The following is a 12,250-nucleotide window of genomic DNA, read 5'->3' on the forward strand; positions in this document are numbered from 1 at the left end:
ATGAAATTTCCTACGATAAAAGTCGTAAGAAGTTCGTAGGAAATTTCCTACGAAAATTCTACGAAAAAAAATGTCGTAGGAAATTTCGTAAGAAAGTGGAATGAAAGGTATATGAAAAAATTGGTAGGAAATTCGAATGTATATATCTTTCCAATTTCCTACAAACAAGACTTCGTAGGAAATCGCGTAGGAAATGAGAAGGAAAATTATGGGAAACTAATTGATTTTTTTTTGCCTAAAAGCATATCCTTGACTATAGCAACAACACTTTCCCAGCCGAAAGCTAGAAACATTGATCCCCATATTCAAAAGATTTGTAAATCTATCGCTTCAAGGGCTTCTCTAGCTTAATTTTAGAGTTGAATCGTTCTTAGTGTCAATAATTCACAAAATATAGGTTATATCGAAGAAATATCGGATCTTGCTGAGTAGTACAAGTAATTGGATATTGAAATCAGTCTCTCTGGATTCGCCGTCCGTTCGCCGTTTAAAGTCGTCACGACAAAGAGAAAGGCGTCAATGTTCAAGTCTACCTTCGATGCAGGTTAAGTCAAATCCATTATCAAATTGAATTTAGGTTTTGCTTTCGCTTTTGGGTCTAATCCCACCTTTTGATTTGATTACAAGTTTTATGTTCAAATTGATTTAGGTTTTGGTTTTGCTACTATGTGAATCACTTTGTTATTGCTTTTCTGAATTTCTGGGTATTTATTGTTTTGACAGACCATTTAGCGATGATGAATTGAGAAGCAATGCTCCTCAAGTTCATGAAAAGATACATAAAGCAACTAAGCCCTAAGTTGGACTCGGAAAAGCAAGAGCTGTTCAAGAAACACATTAAGAGTGCCACCAAATCCTTGATGTCAAAGCTTAGAGACTTCCAATTGTAAGCTCTTCTCTTTTATCTTTTTTCTTTCTTCAATGTGTTTTGAGTGAATTTTGTCTAATTGGTGATTATTTCAACGAATGTGACAATTTTGTGGGAGAGAGCATGGAAGGAGAAGAAGGGAGCTTAGTGTTGGCTTACTACAGAGAAGCTGCCACTAATCCTACTTTTCTCTACTTAGCCTACGGCTTGAAAGAGATCAAGTGCTGAATATTTTTCCTCTCTTTATTTTCTACTTCAAAGCTACAGACTAATGTAATGATTAGTCTCATTCTATTGTCTATTTACCTTTCGTACCATAAATTGCAGAAGAAAAGTGGTGGGAATGTCAAGTTACAGTCCATTGTGATGCCTCGCTTGGAGTTTGAACATGTTGCAAAGTAGATCCTCTATATGGTAAGCTCAAAAGTTGATACCACTTTTTATCTATTAATTACATGAACTAAATCATATACTAATTGTTTTTTCATGTGTGGCAATTTTGCAATCATTAATCTTCTTATTTTCTTTTCGAATATTATTATTCTTTTATGTGTTTACTTGGTTTGATATGGGCAATCAAGCTTTAATTTTTTTATTTATGCTAGGTTGTATGTGAATTTGACTGGGAGTTGTACAAACTGAAGGTGTGCATTAGGCTATTTCTGTAACCACAAAACTTAAATTCACTTTTTCATTTGGTTCAAGAGAGTTCAAATTTGTATCATTGTCTCTTAAATCAAGGTTTGGTTTTTGTGCATCTATTTCAGCATTTTGTTGATAAAGTGACTGAAGAGGGAGAATCATCTAAGGAACAAAAGAGTGAATCCAAAGTAAGTTTGAACTGTAACACAATTTTCAGTTCATGACGCTACACTATATCTCTAATTACCATTGTTTATTTCTTTGTTCTTGGGTTTCAGATTATAGTCGTGTGCAGATGCAACAGGTTGCAGAGACGGTGAGAAGAAGATAGCTCAAATGAGAGTCTTGGAGATGACGATATTCAGTATAATCATCACATGAAGGGCTTACCATCGGGTCGTAATGGTTGTGGGAGAGGACACAGAACGTTTAGGAATGGTCATTTCAACACCAGTGGTGGTAATTAATTACGGTGCTAATGGTTATAGCGTTGAGAGGATGGAAAGCTCCAGCTGTGGAGAATCCATTGCATGTGAGTTTGGAGGATCTGTATAAAGGTGTGAAGAAGAAGATGTGTTTATCTAGATGAAGACGACGAACACGAGCGTAGATGACGATGACGACGAGATTCAAGAGTAGATCGATTAGGTTTGAATCTTTACCTTAAAATGGCTTGTACAATGAATATGGCTTGGTATGAATTTTAATTGGTATGGAGTTCAATTTGTATGAATTTCTTTTGAATTTTAAATTTATTTTTTTCAAAAAACTAAAATTTGTAACAAATAAATATAATTAATTTTATTAAAATTTTCTCTGAAACTTTGAAGGATAATGGTAGGGATTTGGTAGGAAGCGTATCGTAGGAAACTGGTAAGAAATGTTTAGTAGGTAATTGGTGAGAAATATTTCGTAGGAAAGTTGAAGGACTAAATTTCCTACGAAAATTTGGTAGGATAATGGTGAAAAACGTCCTACCAATTTTCTACGAAATTTCCTACGCGATTTCCTACGAACAAATTTCGTAGGAAATTCCCTACGAATTTCCTACCAAATTCTATTTCCTACGGGCGATTCCCTTCAAATATTTTTCGTAGGAAATTTGTAGGAAACGTCTATTTCCTACCAATCTCCTACGATTTTGGCCGTAGGGAAACGCTGCATTTCTTGTAGTGTGAGATATTTTTTTATATAAATAAAAATAATAATGTTACACAAATAAGAGTGAATTTTCCAACTAATTTTGTAAACTATAAAATACAAAAATTTTGTAACTATTTTTATGAGAATAAAACTATTTTTGAGTAGCTATGCCTAAATTTGTGTCTATTCTCGTTGTTTTTAGTTCTTAGTTAGTGTTTTGTCTTGTTGATTTTGTGACTAATTATCCTGGTTAATCTCCTCTTAACTGGGAACTTAATACTTTGTCTGTATTAGCTTTAGTCTGACATTTTTTTTTTTGTTACTTAATATATGTCTGCATGTTGAAGCTTTTACATTAAAGGAAATCATTGTGGAAAATCAAGTTTTACCCATACAAGTTTGGGGCTTTATTGCTTTGTGGGTTGAACAAATTCAAAGTCTGAAGAATCAGAAACAAACTCTCCGATTTGCACGATCGGAAATGGGCCATTGAGTGATCGATGTCTTAATTTTTGGGATTTTCGAAATTAATATTTATATTTATCATGGTTTTAGCCTTTTAGGTACGGGACAAGAAAAAACAGATTAGCTTAATATAATTGGAAACACCAATTTTTGGAGATAATATTATTCGCTTCTAAAAATTGAGGTGAGTCAGTGAGTGGTAAGGATCGTGGGATATATCTTGGGGGAGATATAGTTGTACTCTGATATTGATTTTCATTGTCTCTTAAAGTTTATTAAATCTAAAAATATCCATAAACGACTCACCTAATGAGTTAATGTACTATTCAAGTTTCAAACCAAGCAAAAAGAAAACTTCGGTTATTTCGAACATAACAAAGTTGTTTTAGGTGAAAGAAAAAACTTATGATTTTGTTTAAATAATATTTGAAGACGAATACATAAAACGTCTTTAACTTATACAACCAGTCTCAAACTAGAAAAAAGTACATAAAATTCAGAAATAGTAGAGTGGGGTTCTTTTCTAGTAAAAGTTTACCCGGAACCGAATAACCGAACTGAAAAACCCGAAAAAATATTCGAACCGAACCCGAACCGATTTTTAAAAATACCCGAATGGGTCCTACACCTCCTGCCCGAAAAAAACCTGAATCGATCCCGAACCGAATCCAATACCCGTGAGTACCCGAATACAAATATACACCTAAAAATATTAGTTATATTAATATTTATAATACCCGAAACACCTAAAATTACAATCATAAATCCGAATATATTGGGTATTTTTGAGTAATTTGGATACATTTGGATATATTTGGTTAAAAAGTAGCTAATGATGTAGTTTTCTTTTGGGTAATTTTAGTATTTTTAGATATTTTTGGTTATATTTGGGTAAAGAGTAACCAATGTATTTTCGAGAAATCGGGTATTTCGGTTAGATTTGGGTATATATGAGTTAAAAACCCGAACCCGACCCGACCCAAAAAGATTTTGGGTATTTTGTTTTTTTTATTAAAATACCAGAACCGATCCGAATCCGAACCGAATTTTTAGAATAAATGAATGGGTCTCGAACCCCTACCCGAATAGACCTGATACCCGAAAAAAAAGAACCGAACGGGTTCGGGTACCCGAATGTCCAGGCCTATATGTTTAATGGAAGAATTTATCGTCACGGTCTCATAAAGAGAGTTCATTATTATTATTCTAAAGAATAAGAGGGGTGTATTGAATTAAATATTTGGAGGGGTTTGGTGGAATTTCTATATTTTAGGTTTTGGAGTGATTTGAGTAAAAGTTTAGGATAGTTGGGTTGATTTGTTTGATTTTTTTTTTTTTAAAGAAAAATAATTAGTGATTTGGTGAGATTTATTGAAAGGATTTGGGAGAATTTAGTGAAAAAAAAAAAGAAATCAACCACATTCCTTTTTTTTAATAATTATGTTTTTCTCTTTTGTTATCCTCTCTTTTGCCAAACGTACTGTGTGTCACATAACTCACATTTTTTTGGACGTAACTCTACCTCTGGATTCAATTTAGTGATCAATCAATAACCAATAGTCTCGTCTCAACAAGTCAATATAAATAATAAAAAACAATCTAAAGATATAACATAAAACGTATAGCATCATGATTCCATATTCATAGCATCTGTCCACATGTTCTCTGCTATTGTTGCTCTCCAATTATTAGCAAGTACTCTTTGTTGTTCTTGAGTACCGTGAACCTCTTCATACCCATTATTTTCATCAACACCATTTTCTTCGAGAACGTCTTCTTCAGGAAGAAACACGTCTGAACGACATTCCTTACGAAGATAATTATGTAAAACAGCACATGCAAGTACTAACTCTGCTTGCGTCTTATATGGAAAGGGAGGTGCAGATTTGAAGATGAGAAATCTTGATTTGAAGATGCCAAAAATCCTCTCTATTACGTTTCGCAAGCTGGAATGACGATGGTTGAACAATTCATTTTGATTGATGGGATCTTTACCTTGTCCTCTAAAGTCTTGTAGATATATCGAGTACTATGAAATGGAGCTAAAAATTACGACGATTGGCAAATCCACAGTCAACTAAATAAAATTTTCTTGAAATATAAAACATACAAATATAAGTAGAATAAAATATAAAAGAGTTTGCCCACTATGTTTATTTATTAATGAAATATTATAAATTGTATAAATAAACTTTATAAGTATACGTAGGCGTAATATTTACTACTCTGAAGTTTTTGGATTGAAGACGAAGCACAAAAATCAAAAGCTACAGTTCTAGAATTAACAAAAATCATGGTTTAATCTGGAATCAAGAAGAGAGATAGCAATGAGAATCGATCATAAACATGAGGATTGGATTCGTCATTGTTGTTACAAGTGGATTCGATCGGATACTTGAGAATGTTTGATATGAGAGAGTGAGAGAGAACTTGAAAGTAAAATCTAGATAGAGAGAGAAAGAAAGACAAGAAGAAAGAGAGAAAATTGAAAGAGATAGAAAGATGAGAAGGAAGAGAAAAAATTGAACCAGTCGTGAGTATGCTTTTTTGGACTTTCTTTTTAACCAAATACTATTGTTTTGTTATTATTTTTGCACTAAAAAGGTGTCCAAAGTCTCTCCAAATCTATTTTCAGTATTTTTCTTAAAATTTTTTGTGAAGTTTGAATAACAGTGGATTTGCTTTGGTTTTTATAAACTCTTAATTGAATAACAAGAGATTTGGAATTATTTGAAGTGATTTTATATAAATTCCTGTTTCAATAACATGGAATTTGGGAAGAGATTTTTAAATCACTAATTAAATAACATGTGATTTTAACCAAAAAAAAAAACCAAAAATTTTAAAAATCACTATTTGAATACACCCCCCTAAATGTTTTATCAATATTGACATACCTAATATTCTCCTACCACTTTATTTCTACACCATAAATTTATTTTATACTTCATCTGTGCAATAAAGTTTGATGTTGTGAGTTTTTCACACAAATAAAAAAGTAATTTTTATACTTTTATTATTATTTTGTTTGTTTAATAATATTAATTTTATTTCTTTATCCTTTCTATTAGTTACAAATAAAAATAAAAATAATATTAATATAAAACATAGGAAAAAAAAACCCCACAACATCAATTTCATATAAAAAAGGAAGTACTTATTTGGAGGGATTATTAGCCAACCATCATTATCACCAGCTTATTCTCCTTAGTAGGATTTAAGGTTATACCGAAGCTAGTCTAAAAAGCTTATCGATGGGACTTACTACCATATTTTATCATGTTATTACTAAAAATCAATTATACAGTATAATTAATAAATGTCCCACAGTTATACCCCAAATAAAAATACAGTAAACATTTTCATTAATCTAAAATAAAGGTGACGTCAAATAGTAGCATCCATAAGCCTATTTGCCCACCAAAAACCTCTCGTTCTCTATGTCCCATCGTGAGAGGATAAAAAATTAAAAACCATTGAAAAGTAAACCTTATGATAATTAAACGAGCTTATATCCAAAATAGGCATTAAAAAAAGAATTCTTTCAAAAAGAGGCACTTTGCATAGTAGAATGGTACAGTGTCGAAATTGTTGCCAAACCTGGACGCTTTTAACCTTAGCCAAGGAGCGGGAAAGTTCACTCTTCATTCGCAAGTGGGTTGATGATGTCAGCACATATTAGTAAATTATTTACGGTAAAAATATTTTATTTGTGGAGAAGATTAATTATGTACTGTACGGCCCGGTTAATGATGTTAATTTGTGGACAAGATTCAGTCTACGACAAGTGGTTTCTCCATCTAGGGTTTATGAGATTTGCATAAATAAATCTCTACTTAAGAAGTGTTGAGACGAAGTAGTTGGAGGAAACAAAAGCAGAAGGCTATGAAGGCAGGGAATAATCGGAAGGAGATCATGTCCAGACAAAACCAGGTTAGCAGTGTTGCTGTGTTTTACTATAATTAGTTATACATTGCTTTTCGAGTACGAAAGAACGAGTTAATGCGTAGAGGGGAAAGTGAAGTATTCTTGCCGGGTGTAGAATAAATAGGGAACAACGATTATAGTTGGTAAATGTTTTAGAATAATAAGCTGTAGCTGTAGGTGGTAGACGTTAAGACGTGAACCAGAAATTACATTATGGTCTACGAGTTAATGCTTTTGTATAAATAGAAGTAAATACTGTGTACTTGATCTGATCTGCTCGTTGTCCGTTGTTTGACAGGGTAAGGAAACAGCATTACTTGTAGTTGTGGGTGACTGGGAGTGTTCATCTGATGGATGTTGGAAGTTTGTTCTGCAGCAAAACTGTGTAGCACAATGTGTTATTGTAGGTGAGGGCATAAGGTACAAGGATCTGAAAAATCTGATAGAGCAGGAGTTTAAATACGAGGTTGAAGGAGTCGTCTGGAGGTTATCATACTGCCCACCAGCTGAACTGTCAATGTTTTCGTCAGGGAAAACTCCACCTGTGACAATTAACACTGACAGTGGCGTCGACACTTTTTTCCAACTCAGAGCTGTAATGAAATCGCTAAACTTGCTAGTGACGTTTGAAATTGAGACTGGAGCAGATGCTGCAGGAAGAACTGCAAATGCAATTGCAGCTGGCCAATCCATGATCCGACTTGTTGACGCAACCCCATCTGTAAGCAGTGGAGGAGCGGCAGTGGAAAGTTGCAATGCAGTTAACGAAGCCCATGTGTTTGGCGGACAAAGCGGTGCTGGTCTCACTACAGGGCAGGCAGAGCTTGACATAAATTCCTCAGCTATTGATCTAAATAGCATTTACGATGCAGAGCTGGTAGCACAGTTAGAAATTGTGGAAGCAATGGCTAAAGAAGCACAGGGTTTGAAGAGTAGAAAAGGTAAAGAGAAGGTTACTGATTTTGGAAATGTCAGAGAACAGGGCAGTGGGAGCGAGGACTGGGACTTATATCCAAGTAGAGAAGAACATGAGCTGGAGTTCAATTATTGGAATGCAATGGTGAACAGAGAATGTCGTGGCTTGCAAGGTGGGCTAGTATTGGAGCAGGGAGAATCGTCAACTACAGTAAGAGCTGTGACAGCGCCGGAGAGTGTGGCAGAATTGTTTGCAACACAAGATGATATTCCGACTGTGCTACAGAGTGGGTTTCCAGGAGTTCCATTACCAGAAGATGAGTGTTTAGTTGAGGTAGCAGATACTGAAGAGGATCTTCAAGGAGAAGATGATATTCAACTGAGCCTAGCCAATATATATAATGATATCATAGAAGGTGATGTTGTGCCATCTCATGACTGTGAGCCATGTTTTGGGGATGAGTACCTGCAGACTCAAGATGTGCAAAATGGCGTATATGATCCTGCAAATGATGCAATATTTATTGGAAGGATTTTCCGGACCAAAGCAGAGATGCAGACTGCACTAGCTATCTATGCAATCAAACGATTCTTCAACTTCAAACAAACTAGGTCTGACAAAGATAGATTAATTGTGAGGTGCGTCGATATGAATTGTGCGTGGAGGGTTTATGGGCATAGATGTGGAGGGAATTCACAGAACATGATGGTGAGGACAGCCACTCTGACACACAGTTGTGATATTGCTACAAGGTCTCAGTATGGGAAAAAAGCTTCTTGTAAGGTCATTGCTGAAGTTCTAAAATCAAAGTATTCAAACGGCAAGGTGGGACCAAGAGCAGTGGATATCCCAGACATAGTTTTGGATGAGCTCCGTGTTTCTATTACTTACATGAAGGCATGGCAGGCGAAAGAGAAAGCTGTAACAGATGCTAGAGGGAGCGCAGCAGAGAGCTACAAGCTGCTATGTGTGTATTTGCACCTGCTAAAAAAAACAAATCCAGGCACCATTTACGATGTAGTTACGTCAGGGGAAGGAACTAAGAACTACACAGTTCAATATACGCAGCTCTGCGGAGTGTCTATCCTCTTGCCAGACACGGGGCATGTGTAATTCACCTTTACCGGAATGTGAAGGCAAGATTTGCAAGACAGCAAGGCTTGGCCTATGCAGTGGCAAAGGCGGCTTCAGCCTACACTGTTGGAGAGTTCAGACAGAGGTTTGTCGAAATTGAAAGGTGCAGTACACTGTGTGCAATCTATTTGAGAGGCATAAGCATATCTCATTGGAGCAGAGTGTATTTCCAAGGAAAGAGGTATAACATAATGAGCAGCAACGTTGCTGAGTGTCTTAATGCTGCATTGGCGAAAGCACTTGAGTTCCCAATTGTGTCTATGGTGGAGACGATAAGAATGATGCTGATGCGATGGTTTTACTGTCGCCGTTCAAAGGCAGAAGCTCATAATAGTCCGGTGACCCCAGAAGTTGAGGAAATTATGATGAAGAGTCTATCTGAGTCTGCAGGGTTAACTGTTAAACCCGCAAGCAGTTCCATATTCCAAGTTAATACAAGTGGAGGAGCTAGCTTCATTGTTGACCTTGAAAGAAAGACATGTACATGTAAAGTCTTTGAGAGCTTAGGAATTCCCTGTAGCCACGCAATGGCTGCTGCTAGGAGTAATGGAACCCCTATTCCAGACCTACCAGAAGATTACTACAAGGCTGAAGCTTGGAGGAGCGCTTATAGCGCTGTGGTGATGCATGTGCCTAATGGAGCAGACGAAGATGTTCCCGAGGAGTTGGTTAACAATGAAAGGCTACCACCACAGGCAAATGCAGGCCCAGGACGCCCTAGGAAGAGGAGGTTTCCTTCAGCAGGCGAGAACTCGGTAAGGCCATATCCACTGCACAAATCCTTTTCTTAATACTGTCTAGTTTATTGTCAGAAGGCTGTAGTATATATTTTCATCTTTTCTCTTTTACCAGAGAAGCTGTAGGAGGAATAGGGCACCTGGACGATGTTCAAGGTGTTTTGGAACGGGACATAACAAGGCAACCTACCGCAACCCAATACCATAGAGGTAATAATAAGAATAAAGGCATTAACATGTTGAAGTTCTTTAGTCTGAAAGATTTAGCTAATGTATTCTGTCAATTTTTTAATGTACTAGGGGCAGCAGGGGGAAGGAGAGTATGGTAGAAGTGGTTTTTCATGTACATAGGAAGCAGAAGGTGTAGAAAAGACTACGATGTGGATTTTGGTACTCGGCGAGCTGACGGATGGAAAGAAATGTAGCTGCGTCAGTTTGTGTACATAAGCAGCACCATCTATGGAATGATGAAGATGTGGCTTTCGGAAGTAGGCTTCTCATTACTTTTTGAATGTAACATATGGGAAAAGAGAAGCTAATAATAACTTTGGGGATTGTTTTTGAGGTATCCTGCAACAAAAAGGTAGTGCAGGGGAGAAATGTTAGATATGGAGTAGTGTATGAAGTCGTTCTGCTAAGTTTGCTTCTGGAAACAGAAGAACTCAAATATGTAATGTAAAACAATCCTTCCATGTAAAATAAATCTAAGAGAAGGATTATGTTTGTCTAACAACCAAGTAACCAACGCTGTAAGAGATTATAGGTATAAAAAGCTTGGGAAAATGTAACAAACATATAGAAAGATGGAATATCCACATCAAGTACACCACACATGTACAAAGCATAAGCTGGGGGTAGGAAAACATAAGATACACATTCAACATAATAAAGGATACATCACATGATACTAGTTTAAAACCGAAAAAGCACCATAAGTTGGTGCTATGCTAATATGTTACCACGTAAAATTAGACAGACATAACGTACATATGTAGTTGAGCAAGAGGGAACGAGATATATGTAACAGTCGGTGGATAAAGTGGATACTGCAGTTTGTTTGAGGAACTGTGGGAGAGAGGAATTGAAATCAGCAGATAGACTTGATAATCAGCGAGTACCAGAACCCAAAACAGTTTTGGCATACATTATCAGCAGCGCAGTGGATATAACTGCAATGTGGCACTTCTTCGATTGGGTAGTTATAGGTGTTGGTGTACATTCCAATGCCTGCAGGACCAAGCCGCACAATTTGCTGAACCACCATGTCTGCAATTGACACAGCGTCTTGCCATGAGTCAACAATCTCCCAAATATGATCTAGTATTCCCATTCCTCTTTCAAATTCTCCAGCACAGATGCAGAAAACTCCTGAAACAAAAGTGGCGAAGATGGAGTTAGGAAGTGTGAACTGCAGCATCTCAAAAGCAGACTCAGATGGGCCTTCTTGGCAAAGAATCCTCAATCCCTCAACATGAGTTCCAATAACATTTCCGTTCTCCACACAAGCAGTGAAAAAAGAACGATAAACAGAGTCTGTCTTTGCCATTGCAGGGTCCATGATGAACTCCGACAGGTCAGCGGCTTTCAAAACTTCCGGAGAAAACACAGCATCCTTAGTTTGATTAGAAGCAGCTATTGCAGGGCCGAGTAATCTAAATCCAGAACGACCAACACGGCGAAAAATCTCAACTTGCAACTCATGTGGAATGGGAACCATAGTGTAACGCAGATTTTAATGTTATGACTGAGTGGATAGAACGCTAACAAAGAGAATGTGATTTTATAGCCAGAAACTAAATTTAATGAAAGTGGTTGAAGAAGGTGGATGTGGATATGTTATAGGAGTTGCTATAAATGCTACCATTCTCGAGTAGTACACTTGGGAAACATAACCTGAGGTATCTTTTCACTCAGATCATGTGTTTGCTGCATTAAGTATATCCAACTTAACACTCAATAGAAAAACCAAAGAAGGAGACCTACAGGAATCTACAGAAGTAGGCCTGAGGACACCATCAACTCTGTCCCCCCTTTACAACCAATTGCGCTTAGTAGTTCCTGTAGAAGAGATAGTGGATGTCAACAGTTGAGTTCAGTTGATAAGATACACATTTAATAATGTGGCTAGCCAAGTTGGACTAACTTCCGTTTCCACCCGCCTATAAGAAGACTGACGCCAAGTAGAGCTGCAAACACAGAAACAAACAAAATGGTTTATCTTCCCCAAGGCATACTGATAGACATTGTTAGGAGAGTTGGGAATCATGGATTCCGAGAACTTGCACCCTTCATTGCAAGTGGTCCAGATGGGAAGAATGCAGTCTTTTAACCAGAGGTATTAATTGAAGTTGATTTGGATGAGTTCATTTTTGTAAGTTCTCTAGCCAATGAAGGATCCATCTACCGGCCATTTCTGAT

General features: G+C 36.6%; 1 long non-coding RNA gene across 3 annotated transcripts; it reads left to right on the plus strand.

The window, feature by feature from the left end:
- Positions 1 to 12: 12 nt before the first annotated feature.
- LOC9315587 lies at positions 13 to 2,254 on the plus strand. Of its 3 annotated transcripts, XR_002332387.1 has the most exons (7): positions 13 to 544; positions 724 to 886; positions 989 to 1,089; positions 1,196 to 1,282; positions 1,474 to 1,512; positions 1,636 to 1,698; positions 1,789 to 2,254. It is a non-coding gene; the product is annotated as an uncharacterized LOC9315587 (long non-coding RNA). The 3 variants fall into 3 exon arrangements; XR_002332386.1 differs by having other exon boundaries at positions 724 to 1,089; XR_002332388.1 differs by lacking the exon at positions 989 to 1,089.
- Positions 2,255 to 12,250: the final 9,996 nt, after the last annotated feature.

The sequence above is a fragment of the Arabidopsis lyrata genome (assembly GCF_000004255.2).
Source record: "Arabidopsis lyrata subsp. lyrata unplaced genomic scaffold ARALYscaffold_4, whole genome shotgun sequence".
Classification (NCBI taxonomy): Eukaryota; Viridiplantae; Streptophyta; class Magnoliopsida; order Brassicales; family Brassicaceae; genus Arabidopsis; species Arabidopsis lyrata.